The sequence below is a fragment of the Melozone crissalis genome, unplaced genomic scaffold, assembly GCF_028551555.1.
Source record: "Melozone crissalis strain CALT ecotype California unplaced genomic scaffold, PUWL_Pcris_2 ptg000033l_1, whole genome shotgun sequence".
Classification (NCBI taxonomy): domain Eukaryota; kingdom Metazoa; phylum Chordata; class Aves; order Passeriformes; family Passerellidae; genus Melozone; species Melozone crissalis.
In genome coordinates this window covers 11,893,887-11,921,873 of record NW_026535811.1, presented here as the reverse complement: position 1 = coordinate 11,921,873, position 27,987 = coordinate 11,893,887, and the positions used below count along the sequence as shown (strand labels likewise).

The window sequence follows — 27,987 nt, the reverse complement described above, 5'->3', positions numbered from 1 at the left end:
CTTAACAAAAGTGTTAACAAAAAGGAGGTATTTATGTCAGGGTCTCTAAGCCTGTTTTGCAAGGAGAGATGTGATGGAAGAGGCTTCCAAGGGCTTCTCTGACAGTAGATCCTTTCAGAAGAGAACTTCTGTGTGAAAATCATCTTCACAATACTTAAGCAAGAAGGGTCTTACCACTCTCTTTGCCTTCTCTTTTACCTTCCTACATCTCTGAAGAAAAGTAGTTTCCTTTTTGAAATACCAATTTAATGCAAGACAACTAATTGCAGTTGTGGCCCTATGTTGCATCACTGGGTTAAATTCTGTTGGAAGGCTGAATTAAAAACTAAGATGTCTCACTCAAGGAATCCCATGTGTTTATTAAGTAGCTGGAGCTACAGATGCTGTTCTGTGCTGCATCAATGTCTGTGTAGATTCCCAGAGTCAGCCTAATGCCAGAGATGGTTCAGAGTGCTGTCTGTCATCCCCTCATGGTGGTTAACTCTTATATGGGAATTCCTGTCCTGCTCAGGTGCATTGTCCATCTTGTCTAAGAGCTGGTGTATGCTGTTGCTGTGGAGTGTGAGGGAACATATCTTCATGGTAACCCTTTGGAAAGGTTGATTTCCATACTGAAATAATAGGGAGCTTGTGTGTGCATGTGCATCCCTCTGCTGTGCTCAGTATGCTGTGATGGCAGACATGGGCAATGGCTTTTCGTTCTCCACTCTAATCAGATTTTGTGTTGCTGTCCTCTGTGCACTTCCTGATCATCCCTATCATGTGAAATAATTAATGTGTAACTTTGTTCAGTTTGCTTGGTGGCGAAGATTTATCCCCATCGCTATATGACCTCTCTATTGCAACTTGTAGCCTTATTTTAGAAAGTGGTTTAGTCAGTTTAGAGGCAGAGGAAAACAACAGAGCTGATGATATTTTTGGAAGTGAGAGAGAGGAGACTGTTGTTTGGATTGCTTCCTTGAGGCTGCCAGATTAATTTTCTGAAGACTTCCATAGCAGGCAGATTTGGCATTTTTGAAGACTATGCTTACTGTTGTTTTATACGATATTGGGAAACTGTTCCAGCTTGTGAAGATGCTGGATCTCTCCAGTAGTCTAATAAACTGTAGCAGCAGTGTGTGGATTGCCCCAAAATGGATTGGTGTGCCCTGCCCTTCTGGAAACCTGTCTCAGGTGGTACAGCAGTCCCTCAGTGCATGGTTACTCATGCTTAACAAGCCATGGTCCTTCAAACAGAGGCAAGAATATGAAGAAATAAAATATTAAGCAGATTGAAGTTCAGTGCAATCATTGCTTAATCAAAGCTGCCCTCCTGCACAAAACCAGCTGAAACAAAGTGGTGGAGTCATCAGTATGGATTTAATTGATTTCCAAATGAGTCCATCAATATGTTCATCTTTGATATTGGAATATGAATCCCAATATTATCAGTTAGATGGTGCCTGGGCCAGTCTGACCCTCGCTGCTGGGCCAAAGGCAGCAACTGTGGTGTAAATCACCCCAGAGATACCTTGGCTGCTGGAGATAGCAGCTGGGCACTGAGCAAGTCCAGGCTTGTCAGGAACTCAGGAGAGAGAGCTTCTGGCGATGGTGAAGAGAAAAAGGAGAGGATTCCGCTGCAGGGCTTAATGTCCAGAAGTTTATTCCATGGTTACAGAGGTCTGGACGGGAGCAGCTGCTCCAGCAGAAAGACGAGCACATGGCCTGATCACCTTTTTAAGCTCCCGGGGCAGGGGGAGGGGGGGGGACAGGTGAGCACCAACCAGGTGAAAGGGGCGGGGTCTCAAGGGACGAGGGACACCTAGACATAGGCCAATGATCCCTGGGCATAGGGGCATCTTTTGAACTCGACCAATCACACGATGCCTTGCTGGAATGTTAAGCCTGATTGACACAACACACTAAGCAAGGGGGCGAGGGGGAAGGGAGAGGCATATAGGCACACCTGGGAAAGGGACCCGGAAGCTTAAGACACACCGCAACATTTGATGCATTCATTTTATCCAGTTCATTTGTTATGCAGCTGTTCTCACCAGACAGTCTCAGTCTTACAGGAAGCAACTTGGTATGGCAAAACTTAGTTTTTATCAGGTTTTTTTGCATGTCTGCCAATGAAGTATACTTGTGGTTGTTTATAGATTTCTAATTTGAGCTTGCCTATAGAAAATTTCCTATAGGGTCCCCAGAATCCTTCTAGGAATAGCTAAAAGAGCCTGTAGATCCCATTTTAATTTGTGGTTTTGTGTTGTGGTTGGCTGAGGGTTCAGCAGATCTTCACCTCCGAGCGCCTGGGAAGAGCAGCACAGGCTGGCAAAGGTTTGGCAGGGCTCCCCTCCAGAGCCCTGTTTGTTCCCAGGTTGTGTGCTCTTCCCTGCCCTTCCCTTCTGCTTCTTCTGCTTTCTAGGTAGCATTCCCGAGCTGGCCCTCTAGATAAAAGCACTGCTTCCTTATCATAGTTGGTGTGCAGTATCTGTGGGACCAAGGAGGCACCAAGTCCTCTTGCCAAAACTCTGGTCACAAAGGGGATATGAAGTAATTTGGCTATTTTTGTAAAGTTTAAGGTCTCACTGTCTGTGATGGTTGCTTACAGCAAGTGTCTTGTGGAAGAAAAGAGGTGAGTGGGAAATCTCTGGAAGTTGTGAGAGTACATGGCATGGCTGGGTCTGGATGCTGTGTCGGATTTCTGAGTGGCAGCTCCTGGCCCAGTCATTGCTGACTAAAAGATTAAATATCCTTATGGTGTAAAATATAAGTTGATGTGTCTTTTCAATGTCATCCAGCAGTTTGCTTTCCAAGGCTTCAGTTTACAAGGACAAACCTTTGGTGGTGATGTGAGGCCAGTAGTGGCTCTAAGGGGCTGTGTGAGGGAATGCACTCTCCTAAGGCAGGAGACAGGTCACTGCTTTGCTGAGTCTTGGAGAACTGCAGTATCTGGCTGAACCCAAGGCCTTTGCAAGTTGTATAAAGTCTTTGGTAGGGCATGGCACAAGGTAATGCAGCATGTTGTGAAATATTAATGTAGAACTTAAAATCTTGCTTTAAAAACTTGTTAAACTTTAATTACAACAAACACGGCTGAGCCACCGCATTAAAATGTTAGAATTTGATGTTCAGTGTGTGAGTTCAGGCAGGCAAAGATCATCCTGAAATATACATGTGAACAGGATTTCCCCTGCCCTTCCTCTTCAGAATAGTAGAGAGGAAGCACCAACAAGTGAAGTGTGACATCAGCAGTGCCAGCTACAGCAGCATGCATGGAATTAAATCCCTAGGTTTATGTCCAGAAAAGAGCTTGCCTCTAGGAAGGAAAAAGCAATTGTTCATCACCTTCTCAATGGGGCTCATAAATCTGTGTGATCTAAGGAAAGCTGCAGAGCTCAAGAGGAACTTTAATTCTGTTCAACATGAGACTGAAGTCCTTGTCCACACTCACAGGATTTGTCCCCATGTTTTATCCAGCTGAGGATTGGGCCAGGTGTTTCACCTGGCAATGCTGAGCCCATCCCAGTGAGATGAGTGGTGTCACCAGGGAACTGTGGAGGTACAGCCACCTTACAGGTCTGTGTGGCCATTTTACAGGCTTTCTGGCTTAGCCAGGCATGATGTTTTTCCTTTACTGAAGTGTTGTCAAAGGCACCGTTTGAAGCACTCCTCAGTCCTTAATGAAGGACTGTGAGTAGTGATTGTCTTGGCAATGCTTTGGAGCACCCTGTTTGCAGCTGGGTGATCCATATGGAGAACTCAAGCACTGCTCATACATCTCCAAGAGGGCCTTTTGTTCTTGGTTGCAGCAATTATTCAATAATCAATACATTTTTTAAAAAACAAGATGATGTCCCTAGCCTGTCACAGGCTGTTCTAAAGCAGTGAAGAGCCTCAGGCTCTTCAGGTGCGGGTTTCTCTCACTGTAGTGGTTGCCTTGGTATAAATTATGAAAGCAGTTATGTCCAATAACAGCATATGACTGGACTGCCTTTGCAGTGTGTGGGAGGGAGGGGGGAAATGAGCAGTATCCTCTGAAGAGGGAGTTGCTGGCTACACAATTCCTCATTCAGAGGTAGCTATGGGAGCCTTTTTTTTGAAAAGAGATAATTAAATATTTTTCATCATTCCACATTTCAGGTTGGTTTTCACTAATTTCATTCTTACCTTCCTTTCTTCTGTGTCCTAGTAGTTTTCTTTCACAAGTTTGGGGCCTCAAGTTCTAGAGAGCATGGGTATCTTTGTTTCCATATTTTGAACCAGTGCTCATGGAAATCCTTTTTCCTTTAAAAAGGAAACCAGAGAGTTTCCCTGAACTGTTTAAAGCTGGTGTTGTTTGCTTTATTTTCTTCATATCCTCCCCATCCTCCAGGTGTCTTTTTAACAGGAGAAGCTGAAAACACCTTCAAGGCATCACAGACTCCCATGGAGCTTGTGGAGATTTTTATATCATAATTAACATGCAGATGTTTAACATGAACATTTTATCTGTGGATCTGAATATAGCATAATTTACCATGTGTAAATAAATCAGGCACAGGGCTTTGCAATAATAATGAGACTTGTTAATGAAAAAAAGAAGTGGAAACCAGGAACAGAAATGAGAGTTTCTGTGGCACTCCTAACGAAGTGAATTGACTCAGCTGCACAGGTGTTTAAAACAAGGACACAGGAAATAGAGAACTTTGATTTCTCTCTTAAAATAAAGCCAAAATTAACAAGCACAGTTTGTGGTACCTTTTTATAGCCAATACAAGCCTTCTTGGTAGAACACCTGTAATCTCCTGACAATAGTCCAGCCAGTAAAGGCTACTAGCTCTGGGTTAGTAGTGAAAAGCTCCCAGTGACATATGCATATTTTATTCAGTTTCTTTAATGCTACAAAGGTCATAGTTCTGGAGCTCTGATTAGAGGTGGCCAATATTATACAAGAGAACATAAAAGGACTGGAGGTTTTCCATGTTATTTACCATGTCAGCTGTACTTTTGCAGGGATCCATGTGATCCCAGACACTCCTGAAAATCTGATTACTGCAGGCAAAGCAGAGGGTGGCCTGTGGGAACAAAGTTTCAGCATTAGTTAAAAGTGAATGTGTGCAAGACAGACTGAAGAGTGTGTTTTAGCAGCAGCAATAGACAGAAAATTGTAAATAAGCCAGTGAAATGGTAATGAGTGCAGTTGGAAGAAAAAGTATCTGGATGTGTCTGATCCTTGCTAAAGACTTGACAAGAGATGCTAAGACAGCCCTGAGAACAGAATATTCACCTCTTCCCCAGCCAAAGCCTGCAGAGCAGGAGCAGGGATAAGAAATTAAGCAGAAGATTGCAGCCACTTTAATGACAGCACATCCTGTTGCCTCAAATGAAGCTTCAGTACCATCTACATAGGTTTTGTAACTGCTTCAAAAATGTCAATACTCTTTCTGAATTGAGACAGTCAATTAAACATATAACTACCAAAAGATTAGTTACTTTTTCATTGAATTATGGACATAATAATTCATAGATTACTGAGTACAGTAACCTTTAAAAAATGGACATTATGCTTTCCTATAATGTACAGACCTGTCCCTTGTTGTGAATACAGCACGAACGCGTTCCCATCTGGTTTTTCGTTCAGTTGTTTATTGTGCTACAGTGTTTTAAACAGCTGTTGCTGAATAATTGAAGGTGTCTGCAGCTCTGTTTTCAGCTGAGTCTCACTGCTAGTGTGTGAAAAGTAACAGATGCTTCAGGGTAGTGGCAATCTAAAGTTTGTTAGGAAAAAGGTGTAAGTGCATAGATACCAGGTCCCAAGGTAGACCTTTTTGGTTCCTAATTTATTTATTTTATTTATGTTCTCTTATTTGTGTTTCCTTTAACATCCCTGTGTCCTTGGGCTGTGCATTTGGTTGGCTTGGTTCCTGTGGCTTTCTTCTAAGATAGGTGACTTGTGTTTTTTCATATTTCCCAAAGGAAAGATGATGTGCCAGAACTGTGTCATTTTTTTACTTTGAAAGATCAAGTAAAACTTAGAATATTTAACTTACATGTTTGGGTGAATATTGCAGTGAAGTTGTTGTGTTGCTGAGAACTGTCATTGTTTATCTAGTTGTTTTGCTGTGGTCTGTTACACAAAAAACCAGCTACAGGAAACATATGGTGTCAGTTTTAGTGTGTTCATTCATGATTTGTATTCTTAACCTGTTTAGTGTGTTAATTCATGATTTGTATTCTTAACCTATTTCTTGGGCCTGATTTTTAGTAACCTCTATCAGTAGGGTTGGTTTGTTCTATTTATTGGTGGAGCATTGTGTCTGTTTACAACACAGATGTCTCTCTCCTGCAATAGAAGTTGAGCTTTTTTTAAAGGCATTTGAATGTTTTTAATATTCAAGCCCACTGCAGTCTCATAACTTAACCTACCAGCTGAAGTGAAGGCTTTCAAATGAGGCTCTTCACTGCTGTTCCTATGGTTACACTGGAACAGACACCTGCTAAGTAGGAGCCAGAAGAGCAGACAAAATCTAGTAGCAGTTGCTGTCATTATTGCAAATTTATAATTTCCAACTTGTTTAATTTTCTGTGCAGCATTTTATTTTTAAGTGGAAGTGTATCTTTCTGAGAATTAATGATTGGTGCTGTTGGAAAACAGTAGCCAGGAGATGATGGAGACACCCCCTGGAAAGAGTCTTTTGTTCTGCTTACAGGGGGGTTTATATTTTCCCCCTTTACCAGTTAAATTAAATTGCAGAGCACTCTTTGTGTGCAGTTCTGGAGACAGATCCTGTGTTATTGGTAGGTGACTTGCATGGGAACTGTGAGCCAGCATCAGTGTACCCCTTCCTATCAGATGCTGGGAGTAATAAGTGGTATGTTAACTACTATTGTGTGGAAATAATACATATTTAAAGCAAACAGCCACAGCTCCTTGAGTGCTGGAACAAGTGGAGCCCAGGTCTCCCTGTGGGTTTGCCTTGTGCACGATTGATTTTTGCCATCTGAGAATGAGCACAAGCATTTCCTCACAGCTGGGGCAATTTGTGGGGTTTCCCTTGTGTCCCATCTCCTGGGGGAGGGAACACATGGCACTGCAGGTGGGAGCTGTGGTATCCTGCTCCCTGTCTCATTCCCATCCTACACCCACCTTTGGGTTGCAGCACAGTGATATCCCCAGTTTCACTTTCGAAAGCTTTGCCCTTGTGAAAACATCCCCAAGCCTGTGGCATGGTGCAGGCCAAGTTAGCTTTTGTATTGCAAAAAACTCAGGGTAAATAGACATTACTATAAATAGCAGTTTTAATAGCACACATTAAAACAGAACAATGTTTATTCCAGCTTATTTCTGGATGACTGAATTTACCTTGCTTTTTACATCATTGTAAAGGGTAGATAGAAGATCATTGCAAACAAGGAGCAAAAAAAAATCTATTTATAATGACATAATGCAAGCTTTCCTGCTCTCTGTAATTCTGTTTGTGACACAGGCCACCTGTGAGTTAAAGAAATAAGGAGATTTTTTAGGAGGGACTGAAGGGAAAGCAGGAGGACTACAAACTGGGAACTGGAGCTCTGCTTCCTGCTCTGAATAATTTCAAGTTGTGTCCCATGGTATGGTGCCTGCTGAGGCAATCCATGCTTTTGTATTGCTGGTAATGGAACACCTGGAGCTGTGGGGCTAGGAACAGCAACAAGCTGCTGGGATATGGGGAGGGAATGCAGCAGAGCAACAGACTGTAGCAATATACACTTATCTGGAGTCAGGCTTTGTGATGCATTAATTGCTTTAGGTGTGGACTCTGCTCTCTGAGTCAGCTGCTGGCTCCAGCCTGTGCTATTACCTGGCACCAGGGCTGGGGTTCTGTAGCCACATTTCTCTTCAGAGAGAAAAGCAAGGCACAACTTCCCAAGAATATTGCTGGGATTCACATTCTCTGAGCCTCAGAAAAAGAAAAAACTATTCTTATCTCATTTGCTGCTCCTGTGTTGTTCACAAGTGGAATGCATTGTGCCAGATTGTTTACCTGAAGGGAATTGATAATTGGATTCTGGTGTGAGTGTTTTGATTCACTGACCAAATGAATCCAGGTGTGTGTGTTGGGACTGTTGGCTGACAGTCACGAGTTGTTGTGCAGGGGAGTGCAGTTGAGTGCTTGGCAGATTCAGTTTAGATGTAATGTAGTATAGATGTAATATAATATAGAATAATATGGTATAATAAAGTAATTAATTAGCCTTCTGATAAGATGGAGTCCTCCTCATCATTCCTCCTGGATGTCAGGCAAAAATATCACTGATAGGGTTCTCTCACCCCCTGCCCTCTGTGTGCCCCCTGTGTCCTGCCTTGCAGCCTGGGGACAGCCACCTCAGGGCTGTGCTGGTTACTCCAAATACCCAGGGGACAGAGGGTTTCATACAGTGATGGTACTCTGATGCTGTCATTTCTGGGATAGCCACACCAAAGAAAGGCAATATCTTATGTTCAGTGCTTGACCTTTTCTAATGGGAAGCAGCTTGAGATCAGTATAGAAGATATTTTGTTTTCAATTTATTTTATTAAATAAATCATGAGGTTGAAATGCAGACAATAGAGTTGCAAAGTTGAGAAGAACAGGGATGAAAGGAAAACTAGAGCTGAGTTGTGTTGGACACCTTCTGCTTAGTCAAACAGCTGACTGTGCCTCCCTGCTCTGGATATCCCTGTATCCCTCTAACCCATCTCCCCAAGAACCAGCCAGCTGTGGGCTGGTCTGGTACCTGGCTAAGCCTTATGTCCTAAAGAGCTGATGGCAAATCAGTGGAGTTTTCCATATCAAATCTTTTAAACCAGAGGTGAAATGGTGATCAATGCCCCTTGCATGCTTTGAGGTTTCACTCAAGACCAGCAGAGGCTCTAATCAGTCACTCCAGGTGATGTTCCATTTAGGGGTAACATCTTGCTCACAGGGAATACCAGCAGAGGCTCTAATCAGTCACTCCAGGTCCATTTAGAGGTAACTGGTGCAGCTTGGTCACGGGGAATAGTGTAGCAAAGGGATTATTAGCACAGACTCACTGGGGTGCCTGCTCTCTGAGGGATGATGGGTCAATGGAGGCACTGCTTGTCCTGTGCTGGATCTGAGATTTCTGCTAAGCTTCATCTGTTATAATGTTTTTAGCAGAAGTGAGTTCCCAGCACGGGTGCAGTAAATAACTCTGCCATGGTAAATTTACTGAACTGTTTATTGACGGTTGCTGACTGCTAAGAGACCTCTCTGCCCTGTCTGCTGCTTTCAGGGAAGTGAAACTACTGTTCCAGAAACTGGGGGTTTATTGGTGCTCATCTTCAGATGCTTAAAGTCTTCTTCAGTCTTTGATACAGTTATATTTATGCAGACACAGCAAGTCTTGGTGGTAAAATGGGGAACTTCAGAAAAACTGTTAACTGCACAAATAAATTCTGAATTTAAAATTAGTAACATTTCTGTCTTGTCAATATATAGATGTATAAAAGTTCACTTTGTACCTCCCCTCCCCTTCTCTGTACATTTCTGTCTTTTAAGAAAGTTTCCTTTTTTTTCTTTTCAAGTCATCAGTAAGACTGGCTTTTGCTTTTCTCTCTGTGTAAAAGCTATTGATCAGCTGAGAAGGAAAGAAAGGTGTTTAGATTGTGACCTGAGGCTATTTCTGCAAGGCCAGGTCCTTCTGCACAGTTCCCCAAGTGGTTTTAGATGCTAAGTTCCTTTGGTTTCCACCACTTTTGTTATTTTGTGTTGACTTTTTTTTTTCTTTTTTAACAAAAGATGGCATATTGCTGTTTTGCAGTGTTGTAGGTGACATATGAAGTAAACCTAAAATGACTAATGTCTGTCTTTAGATGCCTTTAGTTGCTGGGATCTCCTTTGATTGCTAGACACACCACTTGAGAGAGACCACACAGAGCCTCCTGTTAAATGAGGGGTGGTTAGGAGGATCCCAATGGATGTGAATCTGGGCAGGGAGCAGACTCCAAATGTATTAATGGACTGACTGAAAATATAGCTGGGTAATGGCTGGGATTCTTCTTGCCTGTCTTCTTTCAGTGTACTAATGGTGCTTTTCTTTTGTTGTGCAGCAAGCCATTTTTTGTTGATATCACCTCTTTTGGGAAGCAGGAGAGGGAAATTTAGATGCAGTCTCTCCTCACTCCAGCAAGCAGAAAATTGAATACATTTTTCATGCCTGAAGGCATGTGTTCTACCTCTTATTTGGTGTTAGAGCAGCCCCTTAGAAAGAAGTTTGTCATGGTTTAGCCCCAGCCAGCAGCTCAGCCCTACACAGCTGCTTGCTCACTCTCCCCTGGTGGGATGGGGAGAAAATTTGAAGAGTAAAAATGAGAAAATGAGGGTTGAGGTAGACAGTTTGATGGATAAACTAAAAACAACCTGTGCAAGCAAAGCCAAAAAAAAAGGGAATTCATTCACTGCCTCCCATGGGCAGGCAGGTGTTCAGCCATCCCCAGGACAGCAGGGCTCCAGCACGTGTGACGGTGACTTGGGAAGGCAAATCCAAGCCAAAGCTCACTACTGTGAGGAAAATTAACTCTACCCCAGCCAAAACCATCACAAAGCTGTAGCTGCATTTTGTGGGGATGCTTGTAAAGTACTTGAAGCTTATTTGCTTGCTGGATCAGGCTATGCAGGGACTGGGAACCAAGGATGCCTCAGCTGTAGCTGACATGGGCGGGAGCCTTGTTTCTGGTGGCTGAGGGAGGAAATGTGATGGGAAGGAGCGTCCTGCAGAGCTGAGGTGCCCAGACCAAAGGAGGAGTTATTTAACAAATCCATAAACCCCCAATCAGCGAGCAGCCAACCCTGCAAGTGACAAAAGCCTGGTTTTTCTTAAATATAGAAAGAAAGTCCTGTGGTGCTGTATCCAGTTTTGGATACGGATTTAAAGACTTTGTAAAGAGCAGAAAGCTCAGCAGTGTTACTTTTCCATTTTGTAAAAGCCTGAGTAATACCAGCCTTGCTGACAATGAGTTTGTGCAAGCAGTTCACATGCAGCTTTTGCTTCTGTGCATGTGCTGCCTCTGGGAAGATGCTGGATTCTGTAATTCATGTCAAGAGATCTGTATGTAGTCTGCAAACAGGTGATACCCCAGATCAAATCAATAGATCATTCCTGAGCAGGAAACATTCCTAACAGGGATGCCCCTCTGCATTTTAGAAGCAAGGGCAGTGTGAGAATAGCAGAGCTTGTGAAGGCTGGAGGCTTTTCTCTTAGGGCTGGAGGAAAAAGGGAGGGGGAAAAATATGCTCCAAGAAAGCATGCACTGACTGTCTCTGAAAAAAATCTGGGGGCATTCTGCTTGTAATTTTACCCACAAAATACTGTCTTTTTTAAAGTGCAGCTCTTCCCTGGACTGGGGGTTTGCTGAACACAATGCATACACTTCCCCTGTGGCTTCCTTGAGCCCAAGTGATGGGGCCCAACCAAGTTTCATCTCACACCTTCAGAGCCAGGTTGGCATCACTGGCTTTTAGGATTTGCTCTGTCCTTCTGTCTCATGCTGGGCTAATTTAGCCTCATCTTGGTAAACAAGAAAAGGGTCCTTATTCAACAGATTTGAGCTGGAGTGACTGCAGCTGTCGTCTGGTCTGTGCGCAAACCAATTTTGTTCATTCCCTCGCCTGGCAGGAAGCCTGAACCAGAATTGTGTCGGGACTAATCAGCATTAAAGCAATGTCAGAGGGGCTGCAGCAGGCTGCTCTGTGGCAAGGCAGAGCAACAGGGCTGTTTGGGAGGGATTAGCCTAAGTCCTGCTTGGGATGCAGCTGTGCTAGGAAAGGCACTGAAACTGTGCAGTGTGTTTTTCTTGGGCTTTCACAACAAGCAGGGAACTGCAAAATCACACTAATTTCTCGCTGTGGCTTCCCAGTGAGAAATCAGCATGATTTACTACATGTCACATATAGTAAGTAAATAAATAAATAAAAAGCCAGGAGAAGGTGCAGTGTCCTCAGAGCTCTAATATCCAGGAGATCAAATGATGCCTTTAGTCATGCTGGGCTTTCCTCTCCTGGAGAGGCAAGGCTGCAGACAATGAAATGAATTCAGTGTGTGGTTTCCAGCCAAGAGATGATGTTAGTGATGCTGCTGCTGTTATGTTACACCATAATAGATGTGTTAGTACTAAACAACATGAAGACTAGGAGCTGGAATTATGTTGAAGAGAAGACCAGAGCCTTGGCAGGGACTGACTCATAGCTCAAGTGGCTCACAGGCTCTGTTTTGCTGCCTGGCATTTACCTTGCAGGTTCACGAGTGCCTCCTGGTTTGCACTGCAAGTACTAAGTCAGAGAACCTGCCTTACACTGTTTGCTCCAAAGATGCTGGAATATTGATGTCTTACTTTGCTTGCCCCTCCTCACAGCTATTGAATTGTCTTTGCAGGTTTTAATCTCAAAATTTTTGTCTTGCTTCTGAGCACCTTGATTTGGCTTTGAAGTCATCCCTGCTTTAAACAGGGGCATGAACCAGATAACCTCTAGATCTGGTTATAACCTTTCTGATCTGGTTACTGTGATCCCTCTGCTTTTACAGGTACATATTTTAGATGATTCTACAGTTGAAATTCTTCAGCTTCCTCTGTGACTCTGTCAGGGGTCTGTTTGTGTATGTGCTCAGTGTTAGTCATCCTTTCTCTGACTGCAGCTATGAGAGTTCCTTGGGAACAACCTGAAATGGGCTCATGTGTTATCCACAGCAGGCACAGCCATGCTCTGAATGCCTTCTAGGCTTCTGAACCTCTGCTAAATATGAGTCTGCCTAAATTTACATGTCAAAACTGTTTTCTTGTACAAAGCTAAGCCCAAATGAACTTTTGAACCATATCCCTGCCACATGCTAAGCATGTTTTTGTTGTTTCAAAAGCTGATTTAGGGGGAGCAAGCAGACCTTCTGGTCTGGGGTGCCCCAATTAATTATAAGCTACATAACATAAGCAGTCCTGCTTCTTAGGGAAAAATCTTCAGAGGCAAACCTGGCTAAGTGAACTGAAACACAGGAACAGAGCAGCTTTCTGAATGCTTTCATCACTAGAAAACTCCTTCATGTCTTAGTGAAGAAAAAAGGACCAAAGGCCCAGGCTTGCTTTGTACTTACTGATATATGATATGATCTCCTCCAGCAGTGTGTGATGGCCTGGAACATTTATTTAGTGGGTGTGAGATTATTCATTAGACAGAAGAGTATTAGCTACCAGCAGTGCCTTCTGGAACACCAGTTTCCTTGAGGGAGGTGAAATGTTTGGGGCATACTCTTAAGTGGGAGTTTATAGAAAAACCCCAGCTAGACAAAAAGACTATCAATATTCTGAAAAGCTGCTGTCCAGCTGGATACTAACTGAGCTGGATGGGCTTTGGAAGGAGCCTCCAATAGTCATCTCAAATAGTCACTGAAATTGTTGGAAAATATGTATGAATGTCTCCAATTCAGGCAGCATTGTAACAGTTGTTATTATTACAGTTGTTATTATTGTTATGGTTATTGTTATTATTTTCTTCTTTTGGGAAGAGGAACTGAGAACATCCTGGCTTGTATGAGGGCTGGGCTGTTTAAATGAGGCAGGGCCAGTAACAGAAAATAGATTTGCTGTAAGTCAAAGCCCCGTGTATCTTCTGTCCTTCAAGACTGGTATTTTTGTTTCTAAACAACGTACCACTTTAGGTTTCAGAGTCTTTCTGTTAGTGTGTGGATATTCAAAAATCGCTTTCCCCAGTGCAGTTGTTACACTTGGATTCTGCAGGGACCCATTTTTCATTCTCAGTTATGGGCAGTGGGCTCTGCTAATGGCCAGTGGCTTTAGGCTGTTATTCTGAAATTGCCACCTCTTGCCATTTCTTATGCAAGAGGTGATATTTTTTTTAATTCAGGGCATTTGACAAGTTTGGGCCCCCTTGCTGTGGGAGCACAGATGGCAGCTAAAGGGATGCTGGAACGATTTCAGTCCTACCTTGGTGATGACAAACCAGGTTTCAGGAGAGAGTGGCAAGACTCTGCAGATCTGTTAGAACATCTCCTGTGTCTCTGACAAATGTGGAAGGGGTTTGATGCTCCCTGTGATAGCCAGTGCTGAGGTCAGAGGTCCTACTTGCTTACCTACACTCTCCTGATTGATTTTGGTGTCAAAAAACTGTCCAGATTTTGGTGTTGGGCTCTCTGCCTCTTCTGCCTCAGGGCATCCTGTGAGAAGTGCAGAGCTGTTCTTCTTGTCAGGAAATTAATTCTTCATCTTAAAGTAGAAGGGCCCTTCAGCAAAATTCATAGAATGACAGAATGCTTTGGAAGGGACCTTAAATATCATCTAATTCCAACCCTCTTGCCATGGGCAGGGACACCTTTCACTAGAACAGGTTGCTCAGAGCTCCTTCCAACCTGGCCTTGAACAGTTCCAGGGATGGGACATCCACAGCTTCTCTGGGCAACCTGTGCCAGGGCCTCACCACCCTCACAGTGAATTTCAGCTGGTGCAGCTCCTTTCTCCATCTTCAGGACCACCTGTGTTTCAAGTTTTGTGTATGCCCAGCTTGCATAGCCCAGGGATTTGAAGAAAGGGACAGCTTGGACTTGAAATGTCTGGAGGTGCAGCAATTTCCAAATTCATGATCTGACTTTGGAGTTGTGTTTTCTGTTGAGGATCTTTGCAAAGCTTTGTGTTACTTTTTGTTTGGAAGACATTGTAGTACTGTAGTTTCCTTACTGAACTATGATCTTTCTAAAAAGAGTGTAATTTTGAAAATAGTAAATAAAAGAAAGGTTAGAGACAGGGAAAAACTGACCTTGGGTCAGAACAGAAGTCAGTGCTTTTGTTTCTACAGGTTAACACATGGCTGCAATTGAATGGCTTTTCAAAGCAGAAAATAAAGACTTAGGAAACATCAGTTATTTTAGACAACGTTGATTTCATGGCTTCCTTGACATGCCCTGACAGTTGAGGGAGATGCAGCGGTGTTGATGTTTGTCTAAGAAAGTGCAAACCTCTCGGATTCCACGTGGATGACTATTGCAGGGTCAGGTGAGTGTGTGTGTTATCATGTGGGTAAGGCAATTGCCCTTTGATCTAACCTGGAGAGGAGCTGCACCTGTGTGGGGCTCAGGTTTTGCTGCCGTCACCTCACCTGCTCAAGATCTCCTCCTGTGGGCTGCATCAAAATCCATCAGCTCTTGAGGCAGGGAGAAAGCAGTGGAGAGGTGGGAAGGTGACATGGATTAGTGCCTTTAGTGCAAGATTGGTACACCTTCCCCTGCACTGTAAAATCCAAGTGTTCCTGACCTGAATGAAACAGGGCTCACTGCTTAAGCTGCAGCCTAAAGCAGCTTTGTTGGGAAGCTCCAGTGCAAGAAAGGAAGCAGGAAGGGTGAGGAAGATCTCTGGATGAACACACCAAATAGCTGAGATCCCCAGGATGGGTGGCAGAAGGATGTTTCTATAAGGAGGCAATAATTTGGGAAGGGGTTAACCAGGAGCACCACCAGAACACTCAGTTCCTCAGGCTGTTTATAAATGTATACTCTGATGCTGCAAAATACAGATTCAGGTTGAAGTTTCATATTTCTGCATTAAAATAAGTCACATTCAGGCTGTCATATCAGTACAAACAGAGAAATCAACCTTGCTGAATTCAAAGCCTGGGGTGAAGTCCTACTTTAGCAAGCAGCCTTTTTCAGAGGCAAAAGAAGCAGATTTTGGAAGCTTTGTTGTTTTGTCTCATAAATAAGTTTAGCCAGAAGTTCAGTGTTTTGAAATTCTTTCACAACCCTTGAATTTGCAGCTGTAGGATGTGAGTGCTCAGATTCCTTTAATCTCATACATACATATATAGTGGTTTTAATTTCAAAGGGGAATTCTGTTCCCCACATGCACTGCCTGTTCTTGTGACAACTTGGAGACCAGCCCCATTGGGCTGATTGCCTGTATACATGTGAAACCCTTGAAATATTCATTATAAACTGTGATAATCTGATATTAGTGAATCATCTTATAGTCCTTAACAAGAAAGTTGGGTTTTTTTCATTCTGATAGTAAAACTACAGAGTTTATTTTAGCAAATATCCAGTAATACTTGTGCTCAGGTATCCCCTGCTTAGCTTATTGCTAACATCTTTGTGACTGCTGAAATCTGTATCATTTGTCGTCACAAATATTTTTAGTTTGGGTCTTTGTTCTTGTGTGTGCTTCCCATTTAAATATGAAAAAAAATGCTTCTTTAATGTAAATATTTAATGTAATGCACACAGACCTGTTAACCTTTGCATGGAGGAGGCATCCATCAGGGATGCTCCTGGTGTGTGTGCTGCAGGTTACAGAATAAATCACCACTAACCTGTCAAACCCTGAAGAGGTATGCAAATGCCTGCTTCTCTTTAATCTGACATGTGTGGATGCTGCCTGATTTGAGATGGGAATTTTAATCCCACAGGAGCTCCTGATGCTACTGAATTGCTGTGCTGAATTAGGAGCCAGCTGGTGTCCAGGTTTGGGGACTGACTCTGTTGTTGCTCAGGCTATTTTGTGGAAGACCCCAGGTGCTTTTATCCTGGAGCATTGTTCCTGCCTTTCCCCTTTCTTTGTGGGGAAGGGAGTGTGCACATGTGTGTGGTTGTGAATACACTGCATGCTGCTCTTTCTTACGCAGAGTAATGATCTTGAGTTAGTGGGCTTATGTGTTACAGGGAATGTTTAGTGGGGTCTATTGAAACCCATCCTCAAGCACCCAAAATTATTCTCTTCCCTGATTTGAAGGAATAACAACTTTTCCAAAGCAAAATGAGCAATAAAAACAATACTCTTGGGGGTTTTTTGCAACAGGATGTTCAGATTTAGCTGTTCTACATTGTCACACCAAGACACCACTACATTCAGCTGTGCTGCTACACCCATAGATTGTGTTAATTCTCTCTCCTTTTGTTTGCACTTCCTTGCATTTTTTAGACCTTCCAGGCTTTGTACAGTCACAGAAACCATAGGTACTAAAGTGCGTTCAGCTGTGGTCCGTGGCTAATCCAGCCTTGATCTGCTCAGTGTGAAATGCTCCGTTTCTAATGTGTAATTTTGTAACAGCTACTGAGGCTCCAAAACAGCATGGCATGGTTTGCCTCATTAGGTGAAGCATTTTATTTAACTCCATAAAATTCCACTTTATGCCAAAGGAAGGCGTAAAATACTATAACATATGTGGTGCAGAAATAACAGGAGTTGTTTGCAATGGCCAGGAAGGTTCTGGTGTCTGTTTGAGGTAGCTCTAAAAGCCTTGATTTCCAAGTAGATCTGGAGTTGGTGACAGCTCATGCTTATGTAAAAAATTAGAGTATCAGTTACATGCCTTCTATGCCTTCTACCTGTGTATTTTTAGCATGCCAATCAACCTGGATCCAGGCACCAAAAGATTAGTGGATTAGTGGTGAAGAGGAAACACTTGCTTAAATGCCAAGTCATTTTAGGTTTATTTAGATCTCTGCTGCTTTCATCTCTACTAAGAGGGCACTGAATAATAGGTAAGACATGCACTTTGGTTGAGAGTGTGCTTCAATTTCTTACTCTCCTTTCTGTGTATTCTCTTTGTCCTGCTGGCTCTCTTCAACCCAGTTTCAGGCCAAGAATTGCTCCCTGTTCCCTTCTGTGGCTCTCATGAGGCTTTTTAGCTTTAGGGTCTAAAAACATTCCTGAAACATATGCCATTCTTAAGTGGATATCTAGTGATAGAGGGTTTTTCACTGGAGTGGCTGTAGAAATGTGAGGGGAGAAAGGATCAAACACTGGTTTTCATTGCTGGGCTTTGGCAACAGGGGTATTTGTAAGACAGAGAGCCTTTTGCACTTTTCTGTGTTCTTTAAGAGATCTTGTTGATGGCAGTGGAAGGTATATCCTGGGGTTTAAAGCTGGATTGTTGGGAGAGCAGCAGCCCCAAAATACACCTGAGAAAAAAAATCTACCAGTAACCTTGAAATCAGTGCTTTTGAGGCACAAGGGTCGGGGCTGCACTTGCAGAATTGCCTTCATTTCCAGATGGCTGTGGGGACAAGTGGGACCAGGGAAGAAAGGATTTGAGGCACATGGCATTTGTGAGCTGTACCCAGAGACAATTACTCTTCTGGCCTTTTCAAGTGAGATCTTTCTTTCCACACATGCTTTGGCACCTAATACTCCCCAGGGCATTAAGGCAAGCCAAAGGATTTTGGTTCTGGCAGCCTAGGGATCTGAACTAAATCTAGAGGCATGGTAGAAATGATGCTGTGCTTTGAGTTTTCCACCTGGAATCTAGTTTGGATCCAGAAATTAATGTTTGTCCAAGCCTTTGGATTTGAATCCTGAAATTTTACAGTGACCTGGTGATTGAGTCCTGGTGTCAGCTTTCTGTATTTTCAGTAAACTTGGACACTGGCCCCAAGATTGGCAGGAGTGATAAAGCTTCAATCTGGGCGTTTGTGCTTTGTCTGAAATAGAGCTCTGCAGCAATTAATAAAATCTAAAGCTGTATCTAACTAGTAATAATTTACTTAAGGTTTACACAAGCATAAAGAATATTCTTCACGTGGCTTACATGCACAATTACTGTGCACTGATGCACTTAATGATCCCTTTTGTAAGCTCACTGGCATTCTTCAGATTGTAAATTAGGCTGGTGTTGTCTAACACCTGTAGAGATGTTCGTGGCATAGTTACAACTGATCTTCCTTTCAAGATGATATTTTTTCCTTTTAACAATGTTCTAACACTTCTAGTTGACAAAATTCCATTTTCCCCCCCAAAGTTAATAACTGCATCATCCAGCATGGTGTGTAATGCCTTGGTCCTTTGGTGACAGCTTTGCCCACTTTCAAAGCATTTGCAGCAATATGCTGATCTCCAGTTACTGTGGTCCAGCTGGGTTGAAGCAGCTGAGAGCAGTCTGCAAACTGAGATGGTTTTCAGGTAGCTCTTTAGTGGAAGTATCAGCTTTTAGAGATGAATGTGGCTGTGTGGGCAGCATATCCTTGTTTCTGCAGCTCCATTCCTGCTTGCCACCCTTCTCCATCCGGAAGCTCTGGTAATTTCAAGCCTTGCCTGAGGGTTCTTGTGACTTTTCAGTGTGCAGGTTTTTGTCTTCTAAAAGGATCCCTTTGTTGAAAACTGGTGGAAGACTGGCTCTTGGAGACTGTCATAAGGCCAATTCCTTGTTGGCAGCAACTTTTACTGCAGTTGCTCAAAGCTCCCTAAATAAAGTTTGTGCTACACAAGGGAGTGCTTCTACTTCATGGCAGTGAAAGGGCCTTGTTGGCTGCAAGCTGCCAAGTTCTTTCTCTGCCTGACTCTTTTCTCACCAAGACCACATATTAACTAAGTTGTCATGAAGCTAGCAGCTGCAGCCTTTGGCAGGTGACAGCTGCCTTCTTGTAACCCTGTGCTTGTAAAGGGTGTGCAAAAGAAGTAACTCACTGCAGTGGGGAGCCACTGCTGGGCCCAACCTTTCTAAATCTTCCTTTTGCCCCACTGAGGAACCCATCTCTGTAAACCTCACAGGTGTGGGCCAGCTCTTCAAAGGGCTGCAGAGAGGCTGTCCCTTCTTAGGGGGTTCTAAGTGTCCATCTTGTGTGCCAGTGTTGGGCTGTGGAATGTGCTGTTGGTAGAAGAATCTTCCTCAGAAACTGGGGATAGCTTCCTTCTGATGCATGCCCATGTGGGCAGTGCTGAGTAAAAACCAACCAGGGTCCCTTGCATCCTCAGTGTGGCTCAGCACATTGAGGGATGTTCCTCTTGGCAACATCAGCAAAGAAGGGCTTCGTTTAATCTGGGGAAATCCCAGGGGGAGGTTGCTGAGTCCAGGGAACTGAGCTCTCAAGCTTGTGTGAGGTGGAGAAAAACAAGGCTTAACCCCTGGGTTTAGCTGGGTATTCAACTGCAGTGTGGACTTGCTCTGTTGATGTCAAAGTTATTTAGTGCTGAAAATAGTCCAGGTCAAATTAAACTTTTCTTTTCTTGTACTGATTTGCAAGCTGAGCTTAATTTGGGCGGCAGGAGATGTTCTATAAATGCATTTTTGGTGAAATTGCTTCTGACTTCAAGTAACAAAACACCTGAAACTTGCCCTCCTGATGAGGGAAGACTAATGTGGGTGCATGATGTATGTGCATTGCAGAGTGGCTTAAAAAAACCCTAATTTAACAGCCCAGTTTAAAATGGACTGGAATTATGAAAATAAAACTGTTTGTCTCTGCCTTAAAAAAGCCCCAAAGCAAAATTTTCTGAAAAACTCCCCTTTCTTTCCTGCATTGTTGCACACAAACCTGAACAGTAGTGGTATAGGGATTTCAGGATGACAGGTTCTACTTGTTTGTGGGGTTTGGTGGTTTTTTTTCTTTACCTTTTCTCCAGAAATGCCAGCTGTAACAAAGCAGATCTTGAGACAAGACTCTGGTACTACCTTGTACCTCTATGTGGAGTAGTGTAGTGTACCTCTATGGTGGAGTAGAGAACAAAACCTATTTTAAGATTTGAGTCAGAAATTATATTGGTGAGACTATTTTCAAAACTAGTCTGAGAATGCAACACCATATTCTAACACGGAAATTAGATGCATTTGGACTTGACCCTGTCCCTGTAAGTAAATAGAAAGCACAAGCATGAAAGATGTGGTGTGCCAAAGGCCTGACTGGGCACCTGGTCCTGTGTCCTGTCTGTAAAGGGAGGTGAACACATGGAACAAGGAGAGGGAAACTGGCATTGCAGTGGGTAGGAAACTGCTCAAACTTCACAGGAATGTGGTGGCATCTAAAATACCTTCAATTTCTTCATTGTTCAGCCCAAGACTGCAGTAGTCAGGTGCCTGTTGCTCCCAAGCCAGGGATCCCCTTGCTGAACAGGCTTTGGCATCCTGCTGTGTTTAAGGACCTGAGCCAGTGTCTTATTCCTGCTTCAACATTTGTCACTCTGCCATCATTAATGTGCTTTTGGAACTGAGAGCTGCATTTCAAACTCTTCAGTTTCATATAGTGTTATACCTTGCTCCTGTCCTGTGTAACTGAACAAAGACTTAGCAAGCAGTTTAAGAATTATGATGTATGAAACTTCAATTTAAATGAACTTTTAATTGTTGCTTGGATCATATTCTCTATTAGTAGAAATGCTCATTCATTCTATATCAAGTGTTCAAAAGATACAGCAGGTTTGAATATAAACATGTAACAGAAAAGAAAATATGCCACTGGTATGTGACCAGGATAGGCCAAGGATCTCTGGGGCATGTTTTCCCTAGATTGAGAGCCTATACCTGTAAAGGCAGTATGAAAAGTATAGTCAATTCCACACCTTGATTTCTAGAGAAAATAAAGACCCAAAGTATAAATAATTCCCTGTACTTATAAGTACAGGTCTGGTCTCATACCTGCTCCACTGTTGCTTTCAGCCTTTGGAGACAGACTCCAAGGTAATTGTGTAGGAGCACCATGCATGGGCACCTCTTTATTAAGCTCCACCTGCTCCACTGCAAAAAATCACCCAAACTGACCTAATTGGATTTTTTTTTTTTATTTGACAAGATTATAATGCAATTTTGGTGTAAAAGGGATGGGGTAATTCATACTTAATCACTAATGTAGTGACATGTCTGTGATCTCTTGGCAGCTGGGACGTGGGGCTATTTTAAGACTGGCAGTGTTGATGCTGTATAGTGTTATTCAGTAGGCAGATAGTTTAGTATTTTAATCAAGGACAGAAGGAAGAGATTATGGCAAACTAAATTTCTCATTTTAAAAATTTCTCATTTTAAAAGGCTTTTCCTCTTTATATAGACATACAATGACATGTTTATGTGAACAAATCTCCTTTTAAATAGAATTTTTTAAATACTGCACCTTTTCCAAGTGTAAATAACTTGTGGCACTTATAGCGTTTCATGATATTGTGTTTGTGTAAAGCGTTAGGTGGTACAACACAGAAGAGTGTCCATAGCTCTGTGTTTTTATCCTTGCTGGCAATTTGACTTCCTGTGCAGGAGTTTTCACATCACTTCTGTGGGTGCTTAGCCATGTGACTGATGATAATAAATGGTCAGAGTACTGAAATGGGCATCAAACCAGAGCCTGTCCTGGAGCATCTGGTTATACATTGTTTCATGGTTGCTCTTTTTCACTCTTTCTATTGCAGAGGTGCTGGCTGCCTCTGTGGAAGCTCAGTGCCAAATTGCCTTTGAATTAAAATCTTTAGGGGAGAGCTGATAGGACAGCCTGGCAGAGAGACTTGTAAAGGTAATGTGGATATGGGCCATTTAGCAAGAGGCATCTCTAGTTTTGACAATTTAATTTCATTTAATACTTATGCAGCTTTTAGTTCAAACAGCTCAAAGTTAGAATGAAATTACTTCAGGCATGTGGGGTGGAGAAACATCATCCTGCAGGTTTGAATGTGGGCTATCTTCAGGTGCCTCCTAAAGAAAATGGAAAATTATCCTAAAATACATATTCACATCTGAAAATCTCTGTTGAAAGAACTTTTGTGCCCTCTGCTGAGGGTTGCCTTCCCAAAAAATCTGGCCTGGGCAGAACTATGTGTGTCCTCTGCACTGGTGTCTGGATTTACACTCAAGTAGGAGGTTGTAGCAGAACTACTCTGAATTTACACCTAGAGAGTGAATCACCAGAGAGGTCACTGCTATTGCAGCTTTAACATAGGTGCCAGCTCTGTAAAAAGTTTGAACTTGAGGAGGATTGTGTGATGCCTTTGTGTGGATGTGACCTTTTTCTGACACAGAGGTGCCAAGGCATCTGTGGAAACATTTTTGTTTGTCTGCAGGAGATGAGCAAGCCAGTTAGAAGAAGCCTCAGTTAGACATGCTAGCAGGAAGCTCTTCCTTTGGAAGTGGTAGCTGTTGCTGGAACACATTAAAATTGTTCATCCAAGTTCTAAACATAGCTTATTTATTCAAATCTTAGTCTAAAACCACAGAGTTATGAGACAGAAATGATGAATAGAGCTATTAGGTAACTTCAGTAAGTCCTGAAAATGTTGTGGAGGATTGAAGGTGTAACAACATAACTAACAGTATTATACTATATAAAACTTCCTGGGTTTAGTTCAACACTAGCTGAAGGACTGATGTGTTTTTTCCCCTGATTTTCTCAGGCTCTAGAAGGGCTCAATATGTGAACAAAGATGTCTTTCATAATAGGGAAGCTGTAAAGCAGTGTGTTGTTTGAAGTACTGAGAATTTAATCTTGTTACTAATTTTGACAAGTATTTCTGCCATGTCTGTCATTGCATTCAACACCTCTACAGTAATCCAGTCCTGGAAGGTTTTATTTGTCTTGTGGATTTACCCTTTGCCAGTAGTGGGGGGAAGTGAGATGGTGAGGGGGAATATTTAATGTCTGATTCATGTTTTTTCCCCTTCCCCAGTACATTGTATATATTTTCATTTTGTTCATACTTGCTTTTTTTATTTCTGTTTGTTATGCTGTGTAGTCTTGTACCAATATCTACAAGCAGATCTCCATGGCAAGAGCTCAGACACTGCAGACAAAACCTCAGGTAAAGAGGGGTTAAGGATAAAACAATGACCAGGACCTCTCTATTTCTTTATTTTCAGTCTTCTTACTCCTCTTGAATCAAATTGAAAATCACAGATCCAAATCAAAACCAAACCTCTTGGAATTCTTAATTCTTTTACCTAATTTAAATCAATATTTGGAAAATTTTGTTCTGTTTCTCGTAGCTCTCTTGGCAGATATGGTTCTCCAGCAAAATCCCACTAGTGATGTCAGTATATTGTCAATATATTGGTGGAGAGGAGACTGTGCTAGATCTGTTGCATAATAGACTGAACAATATCTTGCATGAGGCCTTTTTTACAGGATACTTACCCAGAAATCTAACAAGGCTTAGTTGTGTGGATTTGTGAATGTGGGGGACTGGAAGGTTCAGCTCCACCAAATTTTCTGCTACATAGACACAAAGTTTCCTGACACCTCAGGGAAGTTTATTTTGCAGTCTAGATTTAAACAGAAATACTGGTGAGGTTCATATAGACACATACCCCCAGAAAATTCGAAATATTTTAGATGAATTGATAGGGTACACATCCCCCTATAGTTTCCTGCTTAAATATTATCCATTAATTCCTTTACATATTGGCATTCAAAAGGAAGATTAGACACTGCCCTCCTCTGTGATGGTCCCAGGATGAGGGAAGAGATGAGAATGTTGACTCCATGTTTCAGAAGGCTGATTTATTATTTTATGACATATATTAAAAGAAAATGATATATTAAAACTATACTAAAGAAAGAGAAAATATTTCATCAGAAGGCTAGCAAAGGAAAGGAATAGAAAGGAATGATGATAAAATCTTGTGACTGACCAGAGAGTCTGAGACAGCTGGGCTGTGATTGGCCATTAATTTAAAACAACCACATGAGACCAAACAAAGATGCACCTGTTGCATTCCACAGCAGCAGATAATTATTGTTTTTCTTTTCCTCTGAGGCTTCTCAGCTACTCAGGACAAAAAATCCTGACAAAATTCCTAACAAAAGGATTTTTCAGAAAATATGTCTATGACACTCCTCCTCAGCCCCCCAAAATCCACTACTTTCTTACAGACAACTCAGATTTTAAAACTTTGGAATGAAAACTGTTTTGTCTGCCTTGTCCCAGTCCTCCCTTTCTTATCTCCATCCTCTGCTATGAGATTGTGAGAATGTGAAGTCAGAAATAAGAGCTTTGAGTTACCATGTCCTTGAACTCTGCTCAGCCTCTCCCTGCCACCCTGGCATCCTGGGGAGGCATGGGAGAAAAGCAGCAGAGCAGTTCTGCACTACTCAAACTAACCAGGTCCTGAGCCTGACAATTAACAGCCTGCTTGCTCCCCAGCCAAGCACTGTTATTCCTGTGCCCACATTGTTTTCTCACTCACACATTGTGTATTATTTGCTTCTCGCGCAGGGTCATCCTGTTATTAAATAAGCTTAACAAAATTCCATCTGCAGGGAGAGGCCATAGCTGGTTGTGCTGAGCACTTTTAATTAGAGGAGGCTGTCACAGATGTGGTCACCACGAGCTCTGTGCATAGCTGTGTTCCTCTAAAGGAATAAAAGATATTTTTGTTTCTGTAGTCACAGGCATTCCTGTCTGTGTTCCAGAGCTTGGGAGGAGTGACAGATAGCTGGCATTCCCTGGACCAGAGGGTGGAAGATGCCTCTGCCTATTTGGTACAAAGCTTTGTGTGCCTCTGTCACTGTGACAATAATTGAAACAGATCTGTTTAAACTTGAAGATCACTAAATTTTGATGTAGGATCACACTTGTGAAAGTCATCATGATTAACGGCTTCATGACTATAGCTGCATTTCCCTAGTAATTCTGTCTTTCATCCAAAACACAGATCAGGCTTGTCTTCTAATTTTGAGCAATCTTTTTGTTTTGAAATGAAAGTAGCACAGTTTTTTCTTGATCTAGCATCCATCGCTTCACTATTTGCTTTTAATTTGAATCTAAATGTCCCTTTAAAAGCCAGCTCCTTAAAGGAAGGCACAAGTTGTTTAAGAGTACCATTAACAGGATGGAAGTATCCAAATGCAATGGAAGCTGAATCTGACACATTTTACACAATTTTTAAAAGTACTCGGTTTTTAAAAAAAAAATCCTGAATGCAAAAGGATTGAATTCAAACCCAATTTTTAAATTTGCCTCTGAGAGTTGTGCTGTTTGCATGGGCAGCACACATCAAATGCTATGTTCCTGTCCATATAGTAGTGTTATGTGGCCATTGGTATTTTAGCAAATGGATTCAATTTGCATTTAATACTTGGCTCACTTTAAATGTGCCTTGCTAATCCTGTTTGGAAAGTTAGCAAAGAAGCACTTAGAAGCGTGTGGGAGGTTTAATGAAAATTCACTGTTCATTTAGAGTAACAGATAAGTGAATTCTCTATGCCATGTGTGACTCAGCAGTTCAGAGCTACCAAGGCTGAGAGGATCAGGAACCTTTCAGTCCAGATCCCTTCCCTCATGTTTGCCAAGAAGGTTCTGCTCCCTGTGGTTCTCTTCCAGCTGCCTGTCAGTGTGGAGCTGGCTGTTGTGCTCCATGCTTTTCGTCTGGTTTTGCTGAGACTTGGGCTGTTTCCTGCTAGTTTGGGCAAATGATGGCATTTCACCCTCACACACAGGCTGCTCCTTCACATCCTTGTATTGTTTTTTTTCTAATTTATGTATCTCCTCTAAAAGTGTGCCCTGCTTGACTTTCTGTGAGGCAGCTTTGTTTGGAGGGTGCAATGTCATGTCCTCTCTAGCTAATGACAGGTTGATTTTACTCCAGTGTGGTCTTGGCTCTTTGCTTTTCCCTCATGATCACTGATTGAGAGAATTTTCTCTATGTGTGTTTTACCTAAAGTTTATATTTTTCTTAAACTACTGGAATGGTAAAATGCAAACATTGCTGAGACTCTACGAAGGTAAGTTTTTTGTGCCATTTATTTTCCTGGATAAAATGAATCCATGTTGTCAGCCTACAGGGACATTGTAATTGCTGGTTTTGGGCAGATGGATTTCTTAAAGTAATACTTATACTTGATAACCAAATTCTTTTTTCTATTTTTTTCTGTCATGAGAAAGGAAACCTTTAAAGAAATTTAAACTTCAGCAGTCACTTAGTGCTAGCAGTAGAGAACTTCATTAAGTCATCCAGATATTCTCTTCTAACTTTTAGTAGAAGCAACCAAATAAATTTAGCATCAAATACCTGCCTTTCTGCCAAGTCACAGTGGTAAGGTAAACTCTGTTAGATGTGAGAATGATTGAAGAGCTAATTGGGAAATAACCTCGTGCATATTTGTTTGATTATGCAAGCATGTTAATTACTGTTTGATTCTAAGAACTAAAAATGTTGCTGAGTATGTCTAGGTACATACCTGGAGAGAAAATTTTTGCTGGCTTTGCTTGGTAGGATCTTTATTTTGTGAAATTTTGGGAAATGGTGGATGACACTGTCTTTAATGGCTCTGCAAAGAACTTTTGGACCAAAATAAGAGGTTATTCTACTGCCACGTTCTGAAATAGAGAAATGGTCTCTGGTTTTGGTGTACTTAGTCTGATCTTGAGGAGGATCTTCATAGATTATCAAATCCTACCATTAAACCTGGCACTGCCTTTTTGCTACTAAAACATATCCCCAAATGCCACATCCACATGTTTTTGAACACTTCCAAGGGTGATGATTCCACTACTATGATGCTGCAATGTGTCTAAATCCTGTGTTCAAAATAAGTGTTGTATAAAAATAACAATATCTTTAAAATCTCAGAGATTACCTGGGAAGGAAAAGATTTAAAACCCTTTCTCAGAATGCACTTGCATGTTAGTGCTGTTGGAAGAACTGGTTTTGTGTGATAGTGTAATAGATGGTCATTAAATTAATAAATTTTAAGAACTCCTTGGTTTGATTACTGTTCTGCATGTTGTAGACAATCCAGTGGGGAGAACTCCAATAACAACATCACTGTGAAATGCAGTATTTGTATGCTGATAACTGGATGCATTTCTACCTGAAGTCTAATTTCAGTCTTCCTCTTTGCACTAGCTGGATTCTTTGTGTGGAGAAAGTATGTCCTTGAAATTTGATGTAGAAAAAATAAATTTTTAATTTTCACATGATGTAAAAAAATATCATCTATAATGAATGCTTGAATAATTTATGATAGCCAAGAGGTGCTCATATTTTTTGTTGACCTTAAAGACAGCTTCTGATAAATTTGAGGGAAAGTGCTCTTTAACTGACTAGGTAAAGCTGTCTCTAGATACTCAAGCTGTTGGAGAAGGTCAAGAATCCAGTTGATTGCAAGGTGTTTTTCTGTAGAATTTCAGCAGTGATTTTTCTCTTGACAATATATTTCTGTTCTGTAAATACTAAACTGGAAGCTGTGTTGCAACTGCAGTGAGATTTTGTGGGAAGGGAGGGTAAGGTCAGACTGAATGGGAATCTTTTCTGTTTCTCTTTTAAAGTAGTACCTCTGAGAGTGAAAATGTCCATCAGATTT

General features: G+C 42.0%; 1 protein-coding gene across 1 annotated transcript in view; it reads left to right on the top strand.

The window, feature by feature from the left end:
* The window catches only part of DENND5B (DENN domain containing 5B), a 104,061-nt gene that overhangs the window by 21,114 nt on the left and 54,960 nt on the right, over nucleotides 1-27,987 (top strand). The gene's annotated exons all lie outside the window — the stretch shown is intronic.